The sequence below is a fragment of the Mobula hypostoma genome, chromosome 3, assembly GCF_963921235.1.
Source record: "Mobula hypostoma chromosome 3, sMobHyp1.1, whole genome shotgun sequence".
NCBI classification, from domain to species: Eukaryota; Metazoa; Chordata; class Chondrichthyes; order Myliobatiformes; family Myliobatidae; genus Mobula; species Mobula hypostoma.
The window spans coordinates 142,397,368-142,413,541 of NC_086099.1; the positions used below are offsets into that span (position 1 = coordinate 142,397,368).

At 38.2% G+C, this 16,174-nt stretch overlaps 1 pseudogene; it reads right to left on the reverse strand.

Annotated features, from left to right (window-relative positions):
- Window positions 1-581: 581 nt before the first annotated feature.
- LOC134343747 (uncharacterized protein K02A2.6-like) overlaps window positions 582-16,174 on the reverse strand; it is a 62,830-nt pseudogene continuing 47,237 nt past the window's right edge.

Below are 16,174 nucleotides of genomic sequence, written 5' to 3' on the forward strand. Positions count from 1 at the left end.
ATGTTGAGATTTATAAGGCGTTGGTCAGACCACACTTGAAGTATTATGAACAGATTTGGGCCCTTTATCTCAGGAAGGATATGCTAGCAGTGAGAAGGATGCAGTGGAAGTTCACAATGATCTTGGGAATAAGAGTAGTAACATATGAGGAGAGTATGATGTGTTGTAATCGCTGGGGTTTAGAACAATGGGCGGGATCTTATTAGAGCCTATCATATATTGAAAAGCCTAGATAGATTAGATGTGAAGAGGATATTTCTTATCATGGAAGAGTGCCGGACCGGAGTGCACAGCCTCAGAATAGAAGGACTTCACTTTAGAACAGAGATGAGGAGGAATTTCTTTAGCCAGATGCTGGTGAATCTGTGGAATTCATTGCCTCAGACAGCTGAGGAGGCCATGTCATTGGGTATGTTTAAAGATGAGGTTAATAACTTCTTGATTAGTAAGGGTGTCAAAGGCTTCAGGGAGAAGGCTAGACAATGGGTTTGAGGAGAATATTGAATCAGGAATGGCAGAGCAGACTCAATGGACCAATGGACTAATTCTGCTCCTATATCTAATGGTCTCTTATGGACCTCCTAAAGAGTGACATCACTGCTGTGAACCAACAAACCATGTGGCTCAGGGAACCAGGTGGACATTGGTGCAACCAGACCACTCCACAACTGCTTCAATCTCCAAATCTGAGCAAGCTGAATAATCTTCTGTTCCCTGCTGTCTTCATCCCTGTCTTCAAATGTGCACTTTGAGCAGGATTTGTTCACACTGAAGTGGTACATGATTACAGGAGGCAGGTCTCTACTTCTGCAGAAGAGAGATAAGTTGAAATATGTGATATTTATGATCCTGTAGGAAAATAATCTGTTCATCAGCACCAGCATCTAATTGTTAATGCAGACCAGATCACTGCTCAAGTGTAGCAATCATTTAGCCCCACAGAACTGTGAGTGACACACAGGTCACATCCTGATATGCTCTGAAAGCAGTGACCAGCTCACATTTAGCATTTTCAGGAAGGACATCAAGTTACTCCATTGTGTTATTTCACATTTCCTTAAGAGCTTCAATCTGAAGCTTTGAACTACAGACCAATCATATTTAGATCTGATCAAAGCAGTAAGATTTGCAGTGGCTGTCTGTCCCTCCACAACTGTTGTCAGCTGTATGAGCAGTTACCACATGACAAATTGTTACTGAAGTGTGCTGCATCTTTAAAAGTGAAGTCTGTCTGATCTTTACAAATAATTTTACCCAAAATATTCTCCAACCAATTGGCCATTATCTTTGACAAAATCTTAGCGTCAACATTCAGTAATGAAATAGGTCTATATGAAGCACAGTCAGTAGGATCTTTATCTTTTTTAAGAATTAAAGAAATAGAGGCCTCATAAAAAGTAGAGAGTAAGTCACCTTTCACAAAAGAATCCTTAAACATTTCCTACATATACGGAGAGAGCAACTTTCCAAATTTTTTATAAAATTCTACGGGATAGCCATCAAGTCCTGGGGACTTACCACATTGCATTGAAAAAATAGCTTTATGAATTTCGGCTTCAGTAATTTGAGCATCGAGAATCTTTTGATCCTCAGCCGAGATTTTAGGAAAAACAACCTTTCGTAAAAAAGCATTCATTTTACAGAATCTAAAGGACATTGAGATTTATATAGCTCAGCATAAAAGTCCTGAAAAATCTTATTAATTTCCTCATATTCCTGAGCTAAGGTACCATCTTTCCTACGAATTTTCATGATTTGCCTTTTGGCTGCAGCCATTTTTAATTGAGATGCAAGCAGTTTATTATTTTTATCTCCAGACATATAAAATTGGCTCTTTAACTTAATCAAATAACCTTCAATGGGATGAGTTAATAACAGGTTATATTGTGATTGAAGTTCCACCCTTTGTTTAAATAAATCAGTATTGGGGGAAATTGCATAAATATTATCTAAATCTTTAATTTGTTTTGAAATTCTATCTAATTCTGCTATAGTTTGTTTTTTAAGTTTAGCTGAATAAGAAATAATCTGACCGCGTAAAAATGCTTTAAATGTATCCCATATAACTAATTTAGACATACCCCCTATACTATTAAAAAGAAAAAATTCTTTTATCTGGGTTTCAATGAAAGTGACAAAGTCAGAGTTTTGCAATAATGTCTGAGACATGCGCCAAGATGGGCAAGCAAGAGCGACATCATCAACTTCAAAAGACAAACTCAGAGGCGCATGATCAAATATAGCAATAGCATCATATTCACAGGTTTTAACACTAGGCAAGAAGCGGGGATCGATTATGATATAATCGATCCTCGAATATTTTTTATAAACGTGTGAGAAGAAAGAATATTCTCTATTGTCGGGATGAAGATACCTCCACAAATCAATCAACCCAAAATCAATCAAAAAGGAATTAATAAATGACACTGATTGATTTGGAAGTCGCTGATTGGTTGAGCTCTTATCAATCATAGGATTTAAACAACAATTAAAATCCCCACCCATTATAAGCATATATTCATTTAAGTCAGGCAGTAAAGCGAATACCTTTTTAAAAGAAGAAGGATCATCTAAGTTAGGACCATGCAAATTAACCAAAACAACTTTTCTGTTATAGATTGTTCCATTAACAATTAAAAATCTACCATTAGAATCTGATTCAATATCCTCTTGAATAAATATATTAGGTTTAATGAAAATAGACATGCCTTTTGTTTTACTCTGAGAAGTAGAGTGGAATTGCAACCCATTCCACCATCTATAAAATCTATTTTGATCTCCCTGCTCTGATATGTGTCTCTTGAGCAAAAATTATATCAGGTTGGAATTTGTTAATAATTTTAAAAGTCTTCTTTCTTTTAATAGGATGATTCCAACCACGTACATTCCAGCTTATTATATTAATCCGTTGGAACAGCGTACTATAATTTAATTCTACTTTATACATGCACAAAGCACATACCAGTGCAGGATGATCAAAGATGGCAGTGATGAAGAATACAACCAAATAAAAAACACGCATGCTCCAGAACCACCCAATGGGAGAAAAATAACTCTAGACCCACCCACCCACACCCGAAAACCCGAAAAAGGTAAGCGATCTACGATAGAATTCAAAGCTGCTGACTGCTCCGTCTGTGTTTTCTTTCTCTCCACCCAGTTAGTAAAAAAGTAGAGTGACCTTGTGAAAAAGACAATAAAGTCTCAGGAAAAAAAAGGTATTTACATTCCATCGACTGATAAACAAGAAAGAACCAAAATAATGTTATCTCTTAGAGAGAAAAACCAGTGCCATGTTTAAGTTTAATATTAATTCCCTAAAAAAGCTTTAAATTCAATTATAAAATGTTATAATAGAACAGAAAAATATATAAAGCCCTATTAGTAGGAAAAACTACCAATTAACTACTAAGTATTAAATTAAAGGAACAAATCGCCTTATCTTCTTCCCTCAGTCATAAAATGTCCAGAGATCATTTGAGCAGAGACACTTAAACCATAAATCTTTCCAAAGGAAAACCAATAATATGCAATAAAGAACAACTCCCCATGATCAAATAGGCTTTATAAAGGGTCGCTATTCCCTTTCAAATGTTCGGAGACTACTTGACATTATATATTCATCCTCTTCTAAAATTCCACAATGTGTTGTACCTTTGGATGCTGAAAAAGTGTTCGACCGAGTCGAATGGAAATATTTATTCAATGTTTTAGAGAAATTTGGCTTTGGTATTAATTTTAATAATTGGATTAAAATGATATATAAAGCCCCTATTGCTACTGTTGTTACTAACATTTGCAGGTCTCCTTTTTTCAGCTTTCACGGGGGACAAGGCAAGGCTGTCCATTAAGTCCTTTGTTGTTTAATTTAATATTAGGACCGCTTGCTATTGCTCTTCGTGAGGCTAAAAATATCCATGGGATATTTGTGAATGAGACCATGCATAAGGTCTCTCTTTATGCTGATGATTTAATGGTTTATATATCTAACCCTGACGAATCCATTCCTGCCCTGCTAAAATTATTTAATGAATTCGGAGGTTTTTCAGGATATAAAATTAATTTTAGTAAAAGTGAATTGTTTCCTTTAAATGATTCTGTCTCTATATATGATAATACTCCTTTTAAAGTTTTTAGACTCTTTTAGATATTTAGGTATTATAATTACTAAAAAATATAAGGATCTTTATAAAGCTAATTTTGTTCCCTTAGTAGACTCCACGAAGTATTTATTTAGTAGATGGAGTCCACTTACATTTTCACTTGTTGGTCGTATTCATATAGTTAAAATGATGAATCTACCAAAATGTTTATATTTATTTCAGAATATTGCTGTTTTTTTTGACTAGGAAGTTTTTTGATCGGATTGATTCTATTATTTTATCTTTTATTTGGAATAATAAAAGACCAAGAATTAGTAAATGTCATTTACAAAAATTGAAAAAGAATGGAGGTCTTGCTTTGCCTAATTTTAGAATGTATCATTGGGCTGTTAATGTGCGATATATGTCTTTTTGGTTATACTGGGTTGATAAGAGTGATCGGCCAATTTGGGTAGACCTGGAACTAAAAGTTGTAAAACAGTTTTATTCAACCTCATAATTGGGGGCTCCTTTACCTATGCAATTAGGTAAAGTTGTTAATTTAAACCTATATCCTGTGATTAAGTATTCTTTACAAATTTGGCTCCAGTTCCGCAATTTTTTTAAATCTTAAAAAAATTTAAACTTTGTAGTTTAAAAGTGAAGTCATAATCTTTTAGTTTCCCACAATCTTCAGCAAGAACATGGTGATGTTTCAATGTACGATAGCCTTAAGGATTCTGGCTCCTGACTTTCCCCTTAGGGTTTACTCCCGAAACCTTCCCAATGAGTGGCTATAACTGCAAGGCAATGGAGGTTTGAGATCAGAGTTTTCCTTCTCCTAGATGAGTTGCCAACCACGGCTGATGAGCCCCATTTGCCTGAAGCGACTGATTTTAAGGCACCAGTGACCTGCCTTCACCCCTTCTCCTGTCTGTAGAAACGGTTCCTCCAGGCTTAGTATTTAGGCCACGCGTGAATGTCAGGATCTGGTATTGGTTGTCAGAGGCTATTTGAATCGCACAGCATTGAGAGCATTTAATAGGCAGTGGGAGTTTGTCCTCAATAGAACTCTGGCTATAACAACCTTAAGAAACCACCCATCCAGTCCTCTTATTGCATACATTATTCACCCTCTCTCCCAGCTGGAGTGCATGTCATCTGTCCTCCACCTTACCCCCTTAGCATTCTAGCAACACTACAGCCTTTCAGACTCAGTAATAACTTCTCCAGCTTTGGGCTACCCACTCTTTTATTCTGTCTGTATCGGAACCGGCCATCTCTGCCTGGATTACTCATATTAGCCTGGTCTTTGTCCTTCTATTATCAACAAACTGAACAGAAAAAAAGCATAATATAATTCTAACTAACAAATTAACTCATTTAGTCTCACCCTATCAGAGACATCCCCTTTGTTCTACCATCTTCTGTGCTACTAAAAATTAACTTCTTTTCTCCCTTTCCAGTTCTAGGAAAGAGTATCAAGCCAGGACTTTTTTTTTCCTACGGATGCCACCTGACCTGCTAAGTGTTTCTTGCATTTTCTGTTTGACTTCGCATTTACAACTTCTGCAGTTTTGCTGTTTAAACTTGTGTTTGCCAAATTTTGTAAGTTTCCTGAGGGGAACTCATTTTGGTGAAAACAAAAAAAAAATTAGCTTACTAAATACAGGTGAAAATCAATTTGCGACAATATGGCCCTTCTGACACAGAGCATTTGACCTTCATTAATATCCTTCACAGATACTTTACATAAGCACAAAAAATTACTTATGCCAATTTAAATTATAAGTTGTGAAAGGCTTTTCTCTCCCTTGCAATTAAATTGAAGATAACAGAAATAAGTGCAATGCTGTTCTGAAAGCAAATTACTGGGCTGAAGCGTTAAAATCATTTTTTCATCTAAGACGCTGCCTGATTTGCTGAATATTTCTGTATGTACTGTTGATTTCAGATTTTCAGCTGGTGAAGCATTTTATTTCTTTATTAATTTTGTATTGTCCACTGTTAATCATAAAACTCATGTTTTCTCATGCATGCTTACAAAGGATGTTGGTAAATTCATTACTGAATCTATTAGTTCCAGTTATGAACTGCTTTGCATGGGGAAGATCATTATGTTGTATTGCAGTATATAAAATGGTATGTTCCATTAACTAAACAATGTATATTGATTTTCATATATATTATGACTAAATCAACACCAATGTTGTGCAGTTTATTTCATACTGCAGATTGAAGTCACAATCAGGTTAAATGACAAATCGCTTTATCGCTACTCTCACTGGTTTTGCTCACTGTCCTCTTTCTTTGCCTTTGAATTTCACTGAGGATTTTATTCTCATGAGCAAATAATCCAAGGACATTCATCATTAGTGTGTTGTTTATCATGTTAGAAGTGCTACTTGCACGAGGTATGTGATTGGCAAATCAAAATTGAAGAAATTTATTTTCTACGAAGAAAATGTACTTTATTTCTAACATCCATAGATGCAACTTTATTTTGCATTGTGGTTTATCTTAACATATTTTGTTCTCACCACAGGATTTCAAACTTTTGGTGAACAGATAATCAGTGAGCAAAATATTCACACCAACCGCCCGTGGTCTGTATGAATTTCTGTTGGCAGATCCAGTTACTAAATTATCCACTTGCCCTCAATTGTTGAAACATTAGCCGATGATACTATACTGTAGCAATATGCCCAATTCTAATGATAGATCATTACCTGAAAACTAACCCTGTTTCCATCTCTCCTGATGCTGTCTGAACTGCTGAATATCTCCAGCATTTCTGTCCCTATTGACCAGAGAGACTTTGCAATATTTTGAATCCTCCACTTTCTAGATTTGAGACATAATTTTCATTCCATCTATTGAAACTTTAATCTGTTAATCAATTCTGGTGATGGTGAAGGAAAAGTTTTCTCTCTTGGAAGGTGACAATATTGAGCAGATTCCAAAAAAGTCACGATGGAAAATAACAGATTCTAGTGTTTTTGAAATGTCATAACAATTACTGTAGCGTTTTAGTAGCTTTTGTATTTTGTAGCAAGGGCTGGAGTTATTACTCAATGCAAGAATAAATTGCATTCATATTGTATTAGAATGTTCATAAATCATACACCCTTAATTACTGTCTCAAAAATTAATAAGTGATTGCCCTTTCATTCTTATTGAAATGTGCACTACATATTCTGCCTGTATTTTTGCAATAAATTGAATCTAGTGTATGATTAAGCTGCAAGTACTTGGGAAAGCTGCAGACTCCACAGTGTTATTGTTACACAGCCCCAGTAGCTAGAAGGCAGGGAATGAATAACTGGCATCACTAATTTCAGTTAAAGTCTCCCAGGGAATAGATTTTTTGAAAGTGAGCTAAAAAGATTTGAATCTTGTTCATACTATATTTTAACAAAATCACTGTAACATTTCATAATTTTGAATTTTGTTTATCCTTTTACACAACTTGTTTATTTTTGGAACCCAGCTTGTACCAACAATTCTGTAAATTGACTGCTCATTCTCAATTGCCCCTGAGAAGATGATGGTAAAGCATTTTCTTGAGGCTTTTCAGGCTGCGTGGTAAACAACATTCTTGGTAAATTCTAGGATTTTGACCAATGACAAAAAGAACCTTTGTAGATTTCCAAATTAATATGCAATGTTATTTCTGAATCAGGATATGGTTTAATATCACCTGCATATGTCATTAAATTTGTTGTCTTTGTGGCAGCAGTACAATGAAATAAATAATAAAAGAGAAAAAACGTGAATTACAGTATATATATATAATAGTTAAAGTAAATAAGCAGTGCAAAAATAAAAATAAAAAAGTAGTGAGGTAGTGTTCAAGGGTTTGAGGTCCGTTCAGAAATTGGATGGCAGAAAGAAGCTGTTCCTGAATTGCTGAGTGTGTGTCTTCAGGCTGCTGTTCCTCCTGTAGCAGTGAGAAGAGGGCATGTCCTGGGTTTTGGGGGGGGGGGGGTCACTTAATGATGGATGCCAACTGAATGAGGCATCACTCCTTGAAGATTGAATGGCATTTCTTGTCCATTCATGGTGTTGGAGGCGTGAACAGCTTTAAACTCAATTCCAGAATACAGTTTACATTGCTGTTACAAGTAGTAGGATTTCAAGAAGATGGATAGATTGCAGATCACAGACGATTCTAAACCAAGCCTCCTGTGTGCTTTAACTGCAGCTATCCATACAAGCACAGAGTATTCTCTTACTGTTGCAATTAGTTTTATGTAAATAGAGAGGAAGCTTTGGAGAATCAGAAATTAATCATATGCCACAGGATATGTGGACGGTGAAGGAGCTGCTTATGGAACTGGTTTAATTTTGGGTTATCATGAGAATGTTGATGCTGGCAGAGAAGAGAGGGCTGGTTGAGGGAAGTGAAGTGATAACTTCCAGTCCTGGTAACACTATTGAACATTTAACAGTAAGTTATATTTAAGGGTTGTGCTTCCAGTTAATTTGCACTGATTTTTAAAAGACAAATAACAATGGAGGTTGATAAACTAACAGAGCATCTATTTTTATACGTGTTTACAGTGATCCAAAATATTCATCAGCTTAAAGTGCTCAACAAAGTAACCAGCAACAGAACTAAGTATGATGAAGGATTCCATTCATCTGACAGAGTTGGAAATAAATTCTGACACATTTCTGCTAGTGAGCAGCTCCCCTGCTTAACTAATCAAGTGAAGCAGGTGAAAATGACCCTACTCTGTCTGCTTATAACTAAGCATGAAAGACCAGTAACTTCAGAGTCATTTTAGATAAGGCCACTGAATGTATTAATTGATGACACTGAAATGAAATGGTGATCTAATTACAATGAAGGCAATGTGCATGGAGCATGCTCTTCTGGAAATAATATTCATGCTTTTGCAGCCAAAAGTTCTCCAATGAGAAAATGTGTCAAGTACTGAATCTAGTTCTCAGTCCAAGGATATTACAGAAATATTCTGTTTGTGCATCATACCTCCTCCATATTAATCTTTTTCTCTCTCTTTTGTTCTCCTGAAATCATAAAGGTCATTGGTCCTTCTCACCACTTCTCTCCAAGATCATATCTGCTGTACTCTCAGTTATGTAGAATCTTTCCTGGCATTGGCCTCAGTCCTTTTGTTTGCACTTGGGCAATCAAAGGTTGCTTTAAAACAAAAGTAATTGAAAGTAAGGGAAAAAACTGCAGATACTGGAAATCAGAAGTAAGAATAAACAGAAAATGCTGGAAATATTCAGAGGGCCATGCATAGTCTTCATGATTCGGAACTGAATTTATTCTTTTCAAGAAGCTCGCTTTTTCTGTCAGCATCAGAACTGAAACAGAATCAGAATCAGGTTTAATACCACCAGCAAATGTCATGAAATTTGTTGTTCTGTGGCAGCAGTACATTGCAATACATAACAATATCAAAACTATAAATTACAATATGAAATATATAAATATACAGTGTATTCCAGTTAATTAGGCTATTGTTTAATCGGGGCAGCCACTTATTTGGGACAACTCCTAAATATCAAAAGCCAAATGAGAAAATAGCCGGGATTCTCTTCATTTATTTGGGACACGATGCCACTTAATTGGGACAGGAGACAGGTGCTGAACAGTTTCCAACTAGTTATCTGTTGCATGGACTTGTATGGCCGTTAGACACTACACCATACTTAGAGTAAATAGCTCTTAAAGAGTGTGTCTTTGTCTTCAAAAAGCAATGATTTTTGTCACTGATAGGTGATGAGAAATAAGCAGTAAGACAATTCAGAACTGTTTTTGCTCACTGTGGGTTCAAGCATTCAGGCATGCAGAAGTGAGGAACGGCCGAGAGTGAAAATAAAGTGATTTCACGACTTCAGAAAATTAGAAATTACAAAGAATTTGAAGGTATCAACAATCATCTTGAATATTGCAATGAAAATAAAGATTTGTGGGACGTAATCATCGATAGCATTGTATGAATGCAGTCCATTATTTACACCAGGTGTCTGCGCTGATTTTGTTCATTTACAGGCAATCAAAAGAACATGGCAGCGTACGCTGAATGAATTCCTCCATCATAATAATTTGGAACTAACACATAATTTTATAGTTGTAGTAGTATTAGTATTCTAAATTATTCTGTATTTCATTTAAATACCTAATTTGCCTCTCAGTTAATATTAGTTTGTTTTTTGTTAATAACTTTATAACTAGTTCCATTAAACCAGCTAATTGGGGCAGCTGCTTAATTAGACCAAAATGTACTGCTCCCAATGGTTCGCAATTAACCAGAATCCACAGTATATAGATTAAGTAAATCATGCAAAACAAGAGCAGCAAAAAAAAAGTAAGGTTGTATACATGGGTTCACTATCCTTTCAAAAATCTGATGCCAAAGGGGAAGAAGCTATTATTGTCACAAGTGCTGGAGCATGGGTGGACACAAAAGCAGGAGACAAACATGTTTTGTAGTGTTAACAAGAATTGAGTTTATTAATTGTTACTAGGAAAGCTGGGAAGTAAGGATTGTTCGGAGGGAGATCAAGGAGTGAGCAAAGCAGAAGCGGGAATAAGCGTGGCTAGACTCGGACTTGGACTTGGAACTCAGAACCTAGAACTCAGGACCCGGACTTGGAACTCGGAACTCAGAACATCAGAAACCTGGACCTTTCTTAGACACTAGACACAGAACACCAAGCCGGGGCTCCTCCTTGGGTAAAGGACATCGAGTCGGGACTCTTCTTTCAGACACAGGACACGGAACACTGAGCTGGGAATCCTCCTTGGATACAGGACATAGAGCCGGGACTCTTCTTAGACACAGGACACGGAACACTGAGCTGGGAATCCTCCTTGGATACAGGACACAGAGCCGGGACTGTTCTTAGACACAGGACACGGAACACTGAACCGGGGCTCCTCCTTGGACACAAGACACAGAGTCGGGACTCTTCTTTTAGACAGAGGACGCAGAACACTGATAGACAGGATTCCCCCAACTCAGAGTAGCGGCAAACGGCCGGACCTACTCAGTGGAGATGAGGACACGAGGAGACAATTCCTAACTCATAGTAGCGACAAAATGGCCATACCTACTCAACGGAGACAAGGACACAAAGAGACGGTACCACACAATGATAGACAGTTCATAACTTGACACGGAATAGCTCTAAGTAGTGGCAAGCCCTTGACACAGCCCAGGAACTACAGACAGCGGCTCTAGCCTCACTCTGGAAGGTTAACTTGACGGACCCGCTCCAGCAAAGTAGCTTAGCGGCTCGATCAGGCAAGGTAACTTAACAGGCTGGCTCCAATGAGGAGAAACAATTTACTGGCACTCGCTTCAGCAAGAAGACTTGAGTAGCTCTGGAAATGTAACTTGGCTCGTTCCGGCAGGGTGACCCGCTCGCACATGCTTCAGTGACGTCCAATGACAATCTAGCCTGAGTAGCTGTAGGCCCGATACTAAATACTGCTCATTCAGCTAAGACTCAAGTGCCTTTAATTACAGAGCCCAAGAAACACTGGGAAACATTGAATTAAGGAAAACAAGGAGTCAACAGTCCTGATCGTGACACAAAGTAAATTTAAAGGGACCCCAGGAATAACTGATCAGGACTGTAGCAATTACTGAACCATTGAATATGTGTCTCGGGCTTTCGTACCTCTTCCTTGATGGAAGCAATGGAAAGAGAGCATGTCCTGGGAGATGGGGTTCCTTATTAATAGATGCCAACTTTTTGAGGGATCATCTTTTGAAGACATCCTTGATGCTGGGGATGCTAGTTCCCACGATGGAGCTGGATGAGTTTGCAACTTTCTGCAGATTTATATGATCCTGTGCACTGGCCCCCTCCATAGCAGATGGTGATGCAACCAGTTAGTATACTCTGTATAGCACATCAACAGAAATTTGTGAGTTTTCAGTGACATACCAAGACTGGCCATTTTTATTGTGGGTTCGCTATCTGTAATGTTAACAGTTTTCACTGCCCTTATCTGTATATACAGCTTCTATGTGCTGCTCTTTCTTATTTAACTTCCCTCTTTAATTTAGCAACTTCCAAACATTGTAACAACATATAATTATTGTAACTCTGCCCCCATCAGAAACCCTGTCAGAAATATTCCCTTTGTCCTATCTATCCCACTCCTACCTGCACTAAAATTTAAAAACAACTTGCTTACTCACTTATCCCTTGTTTAGCCACTGTGCAACTGTTGGACTTCCTAACCAAAAGACCTCAGATAATCTGGATGCAGAACCACTCCTCCCTCTCAATCATCCTCAATATGGGTGCCCACCACGGCTGTGTGCAGAGCCCATTGCTCTACACTCTGTTTACACAAAACTACATGGCCAAACACCCAAGTAAACACATTGTCAAGTTTGCCAATGACATGACAGTGGTGGGGCTCATCACTAACAATGATGAGATGACTTACTGAGAGGAGGTGGAAGAGCTCGAGGCCTGGTGCTGGACAAAGAACTTCTTCCGCACTGTTAACATGACAAAGGAGATGATTAGTAACTTCAGGAGAACTCACATCCCTCTTTATATTGCTGACACAGCAGTGGAAACTGTGAGCAGTTTCAAACTCCTGGGAGTGCACATCTTGCACAACCTCTCATGGTTCCAGAACACATTCTGCACAATCAGGAAAGCTCGGTAATGCCTCTATTTCATGAGGAGGCCGAAGAGAGTTGGACTATGTACATCTATGCTCATGTCATTCTACAGATGCTCAGAAGAGAACACCTAACAAGTTGCATCATTACATGGTACAGAAACTGCTCTGCGGTCAACAGGAAGGCTCTACAATAGGTCGTCAAAACTGCCCGAAGCATCACCGGCATCGGCCCACCTGCCATCAGGGATGTAAGTACAAAACGGTGCCAGACAAGGATCAGAAATATCATGAAGAATCCCACCCACCCTGCACATTGACTGCTTGCCCCACTCCCATCAAGATGGAGACAACATAGCATCCATGCCAGGACGCTAGTCTCAAAAACTGTCACTGCCCCCAAGCAGTAGGGCTGATCAACATCTCCACACTCTCAACTACCACTGCTTTACCGTTTCCTGTCAGTCACCTCATGAGCAAACACTGATGTGCCCAGCGTCACTTTATGCTGATATAATCAATCTGTGTGCTGTATATAAGCTACTTTATGTATTTATATTTATTATGTTCTTATTGTGTTTTTTCTGTGCTGCATCAGATCTGGATTAACAAGTATTTTTCTTCTCCTTTACACCTGTACACTGGAAATGACATTACTCAATCTTGAATCTTGAATCTTGTCCGGTTCTGATGAAAGGTCTTGAACATGAAACATTAACTTTGCTTCTCTCTGATGCTCCCTGAACTCTTGAACATTTCCATCACTTTTTTGTGTCTACTGTAAAGCCTCAGTGATATGTTCATGAATATCTGAGGCTTGTACTGCAGTACTCCTTGGACTCAGGTTCTGTAGTAAGAGGGATCATGATTTTAATGTGTGGTTCCACGATCCCAGTAGACATTTGGTCAAGACCCGCTGCAGGCACAATGACCTACCTAAATAAAAGCAAGATGGGAGGCTTCAGGGAAAACAGCATTAATATGCAGCATTATATTTCTGTACTCATACACAAAACGAACGTGCCTGACGTGGTTTTCCCGACTGATAGGATGGGAGTGAACATGTCATTTAAAGCACTACTGGACCTGACGACTCTGGGTACTCATAACAACGTGTTCCTCATCTAATTCATGCAGCATGATGAGCACTATTAAAATAAGTCCCTTTCTCTCAACCTCCTTAACTACTACTAGCAATGGAGCAGCCACTGAAAAAGATTACAGGTAAGTAAACTGAAGGGCTGACGAAAATTACAGGAAGAATTCAAGAGTTTGGAGATCGCTTTCATTACCCTTCACCTCTGAAAAGCTCATCTCATTTTCATTCCAAACTAGTTAACCAGAGGAATATCAGGTAGTTTCAATAGAATACTGAATCCTCGTCTTGAAATTGCCTCAGGACAAATGTAGAACAGCTGGAACGGGTTAGTAAGTGAAGCAGAAGTTGACTTGACCACATTTTTTTCACAGTTCAGACTACAGAGATCTTTAATCCTGTCAGTTAAGTTAAAACATCTTCCACTGGCACTTCTGGAATCTTCATATCTATTCTTTCCATTGGAAGACTATATTGGAATGTCGAGTAGAAGATCCACGAAGGAAATTGCACATTGCAGACAACACAGCTCATCCAAAGGTGCAATCAACTTGATTTCATTCAAAATGCACCTTATGCATCGAACAGGTCACAGTTCAAAGTTCGAAGTAAATCTATTATCAAAGTACATATATGTCACCATATACAATGCTGAGATTTGTCTTCTTGCAGGCACGCTCAAAATATTCAACAGCCATAATAGAATCAATGAAAGATCATCCCCCACATGGTGGAACTCCCAGTGTGCAAAGCACAACAAAATAAAAGTGCAAAAGAAAAAATAAATAATAACAATATTAATAATAATAGTAATAAATAAACAATATATATTGAGAACATGGGATGAAGAGTCCTTCAAAATCAGTCCATAGGTGTCGGTCAGCGTGTAACTCCAGGTGGGGGTCTTCAAAAGAACCCTGAAAGGGGAAAATGGAGATATTAAAGACGGAAAGAGCGCTGTTTTCGTAGATACAAGCAAAGGAGCCACCATTAGGCACCATTAGCCCTCCTAAGTGGATGCAGAACTGCAAAGCTTGAAGGCATCTAGAATTCACTCCAAGGTTGTTTGGAGTGACTGGGACATGCCCATTGTCCTGGTAGTCAAGAAAGGGAAGGCCAGAGCCATTTGCATATGTGGGGATTTCAAAGTGAGACATTTTTGCGTCGTTGGCAGATGGTGAGGGTTTTCAAACATTGGCTTGTCACAAACTTATCCGCAAATGGAGGTTGAGGAACCTATCAGAAGTTCCTCACAATCAACACTCATAAGGGACTGTTCAGTATAACCTTCTTGTCTTTGGCGTCACAGTAGCTCCAGCAATTTGGCAAAGAACAATGAACCAAGTGCTCCAAGGTATCCCAGGAACACAGTTAACTTGATGACATCATCGTGACTGGCAAAAACAATGAAGAGCACCCCCAGAACCTTGGTTAAGTGCTCACCAGGCTGAGTGAGTATGGTCTGCACGCAAAGAGAGTGAAATGTCAGCTTTTCAAGAATGAAGTCTCATATTGTGGACATGTCATTAACAAGCATGACTTACATAAGTCACAAGAGAAGACTGAAGCGGTGCTACAGACACCTAAGCCAGAAAATGTGTTACAAAATAAGCATGCATGGGCCTTGTTAACTACTACCACCGGTTTCTCCCAAACATTGATGCAGTGTGCATCCATTGAATGTACTGTTACAGATGGGACCAAAGTGGGAATGGACAGAAAGATGTGAAAAAGCGTTCAAGGAAACAAAGAGGATAATAACATCTGATGAACTGCGAAGCCTGACTGAAATCCTCGACTATGATTTGAAGTGTGTTGGGGAGGACTATTTCTTGTTTGGTGATATCTACAACTTATAATTAATCTACCACTGATAAAAATTAGAATAGGAAAGGAAGAAAATCCATGAAATGAAGATAAAGCATCATCATATTGCCTGACAAGCCAATCACATTTCCAAAATAAGCTGCTTCCTTCAGTGTCATAGATTTTACTGACGTTGACTATATTCGAATATATCTTCCTTTCTTTCTGGCAATGTGTAGAATGCAGAACACCACTACTACTTTGGTAACTGTTAATTTGGTTCAGCCATAGTGCGTGTTAACCTTAATTGGTGCTTAATGAGCTCTTAATAGGCCAAAAACCCATTAATGCTGAGTATGAGCATTAACATGTATTAAACTGGATGACTCCCTAGAGGACTTTTAGGATATGGGCAAAAGTCTGTTAGCGCTGTTAATGCTAACACAGCAAATTATTACATATTAACACTAAATTTTTTGAAGCTCTAGTCCCAGTTTTTAACTCTCTTCATTTATCGATGACTTAATCAGGGAGACATTGATGGAAGTGCCATGAATTACACAT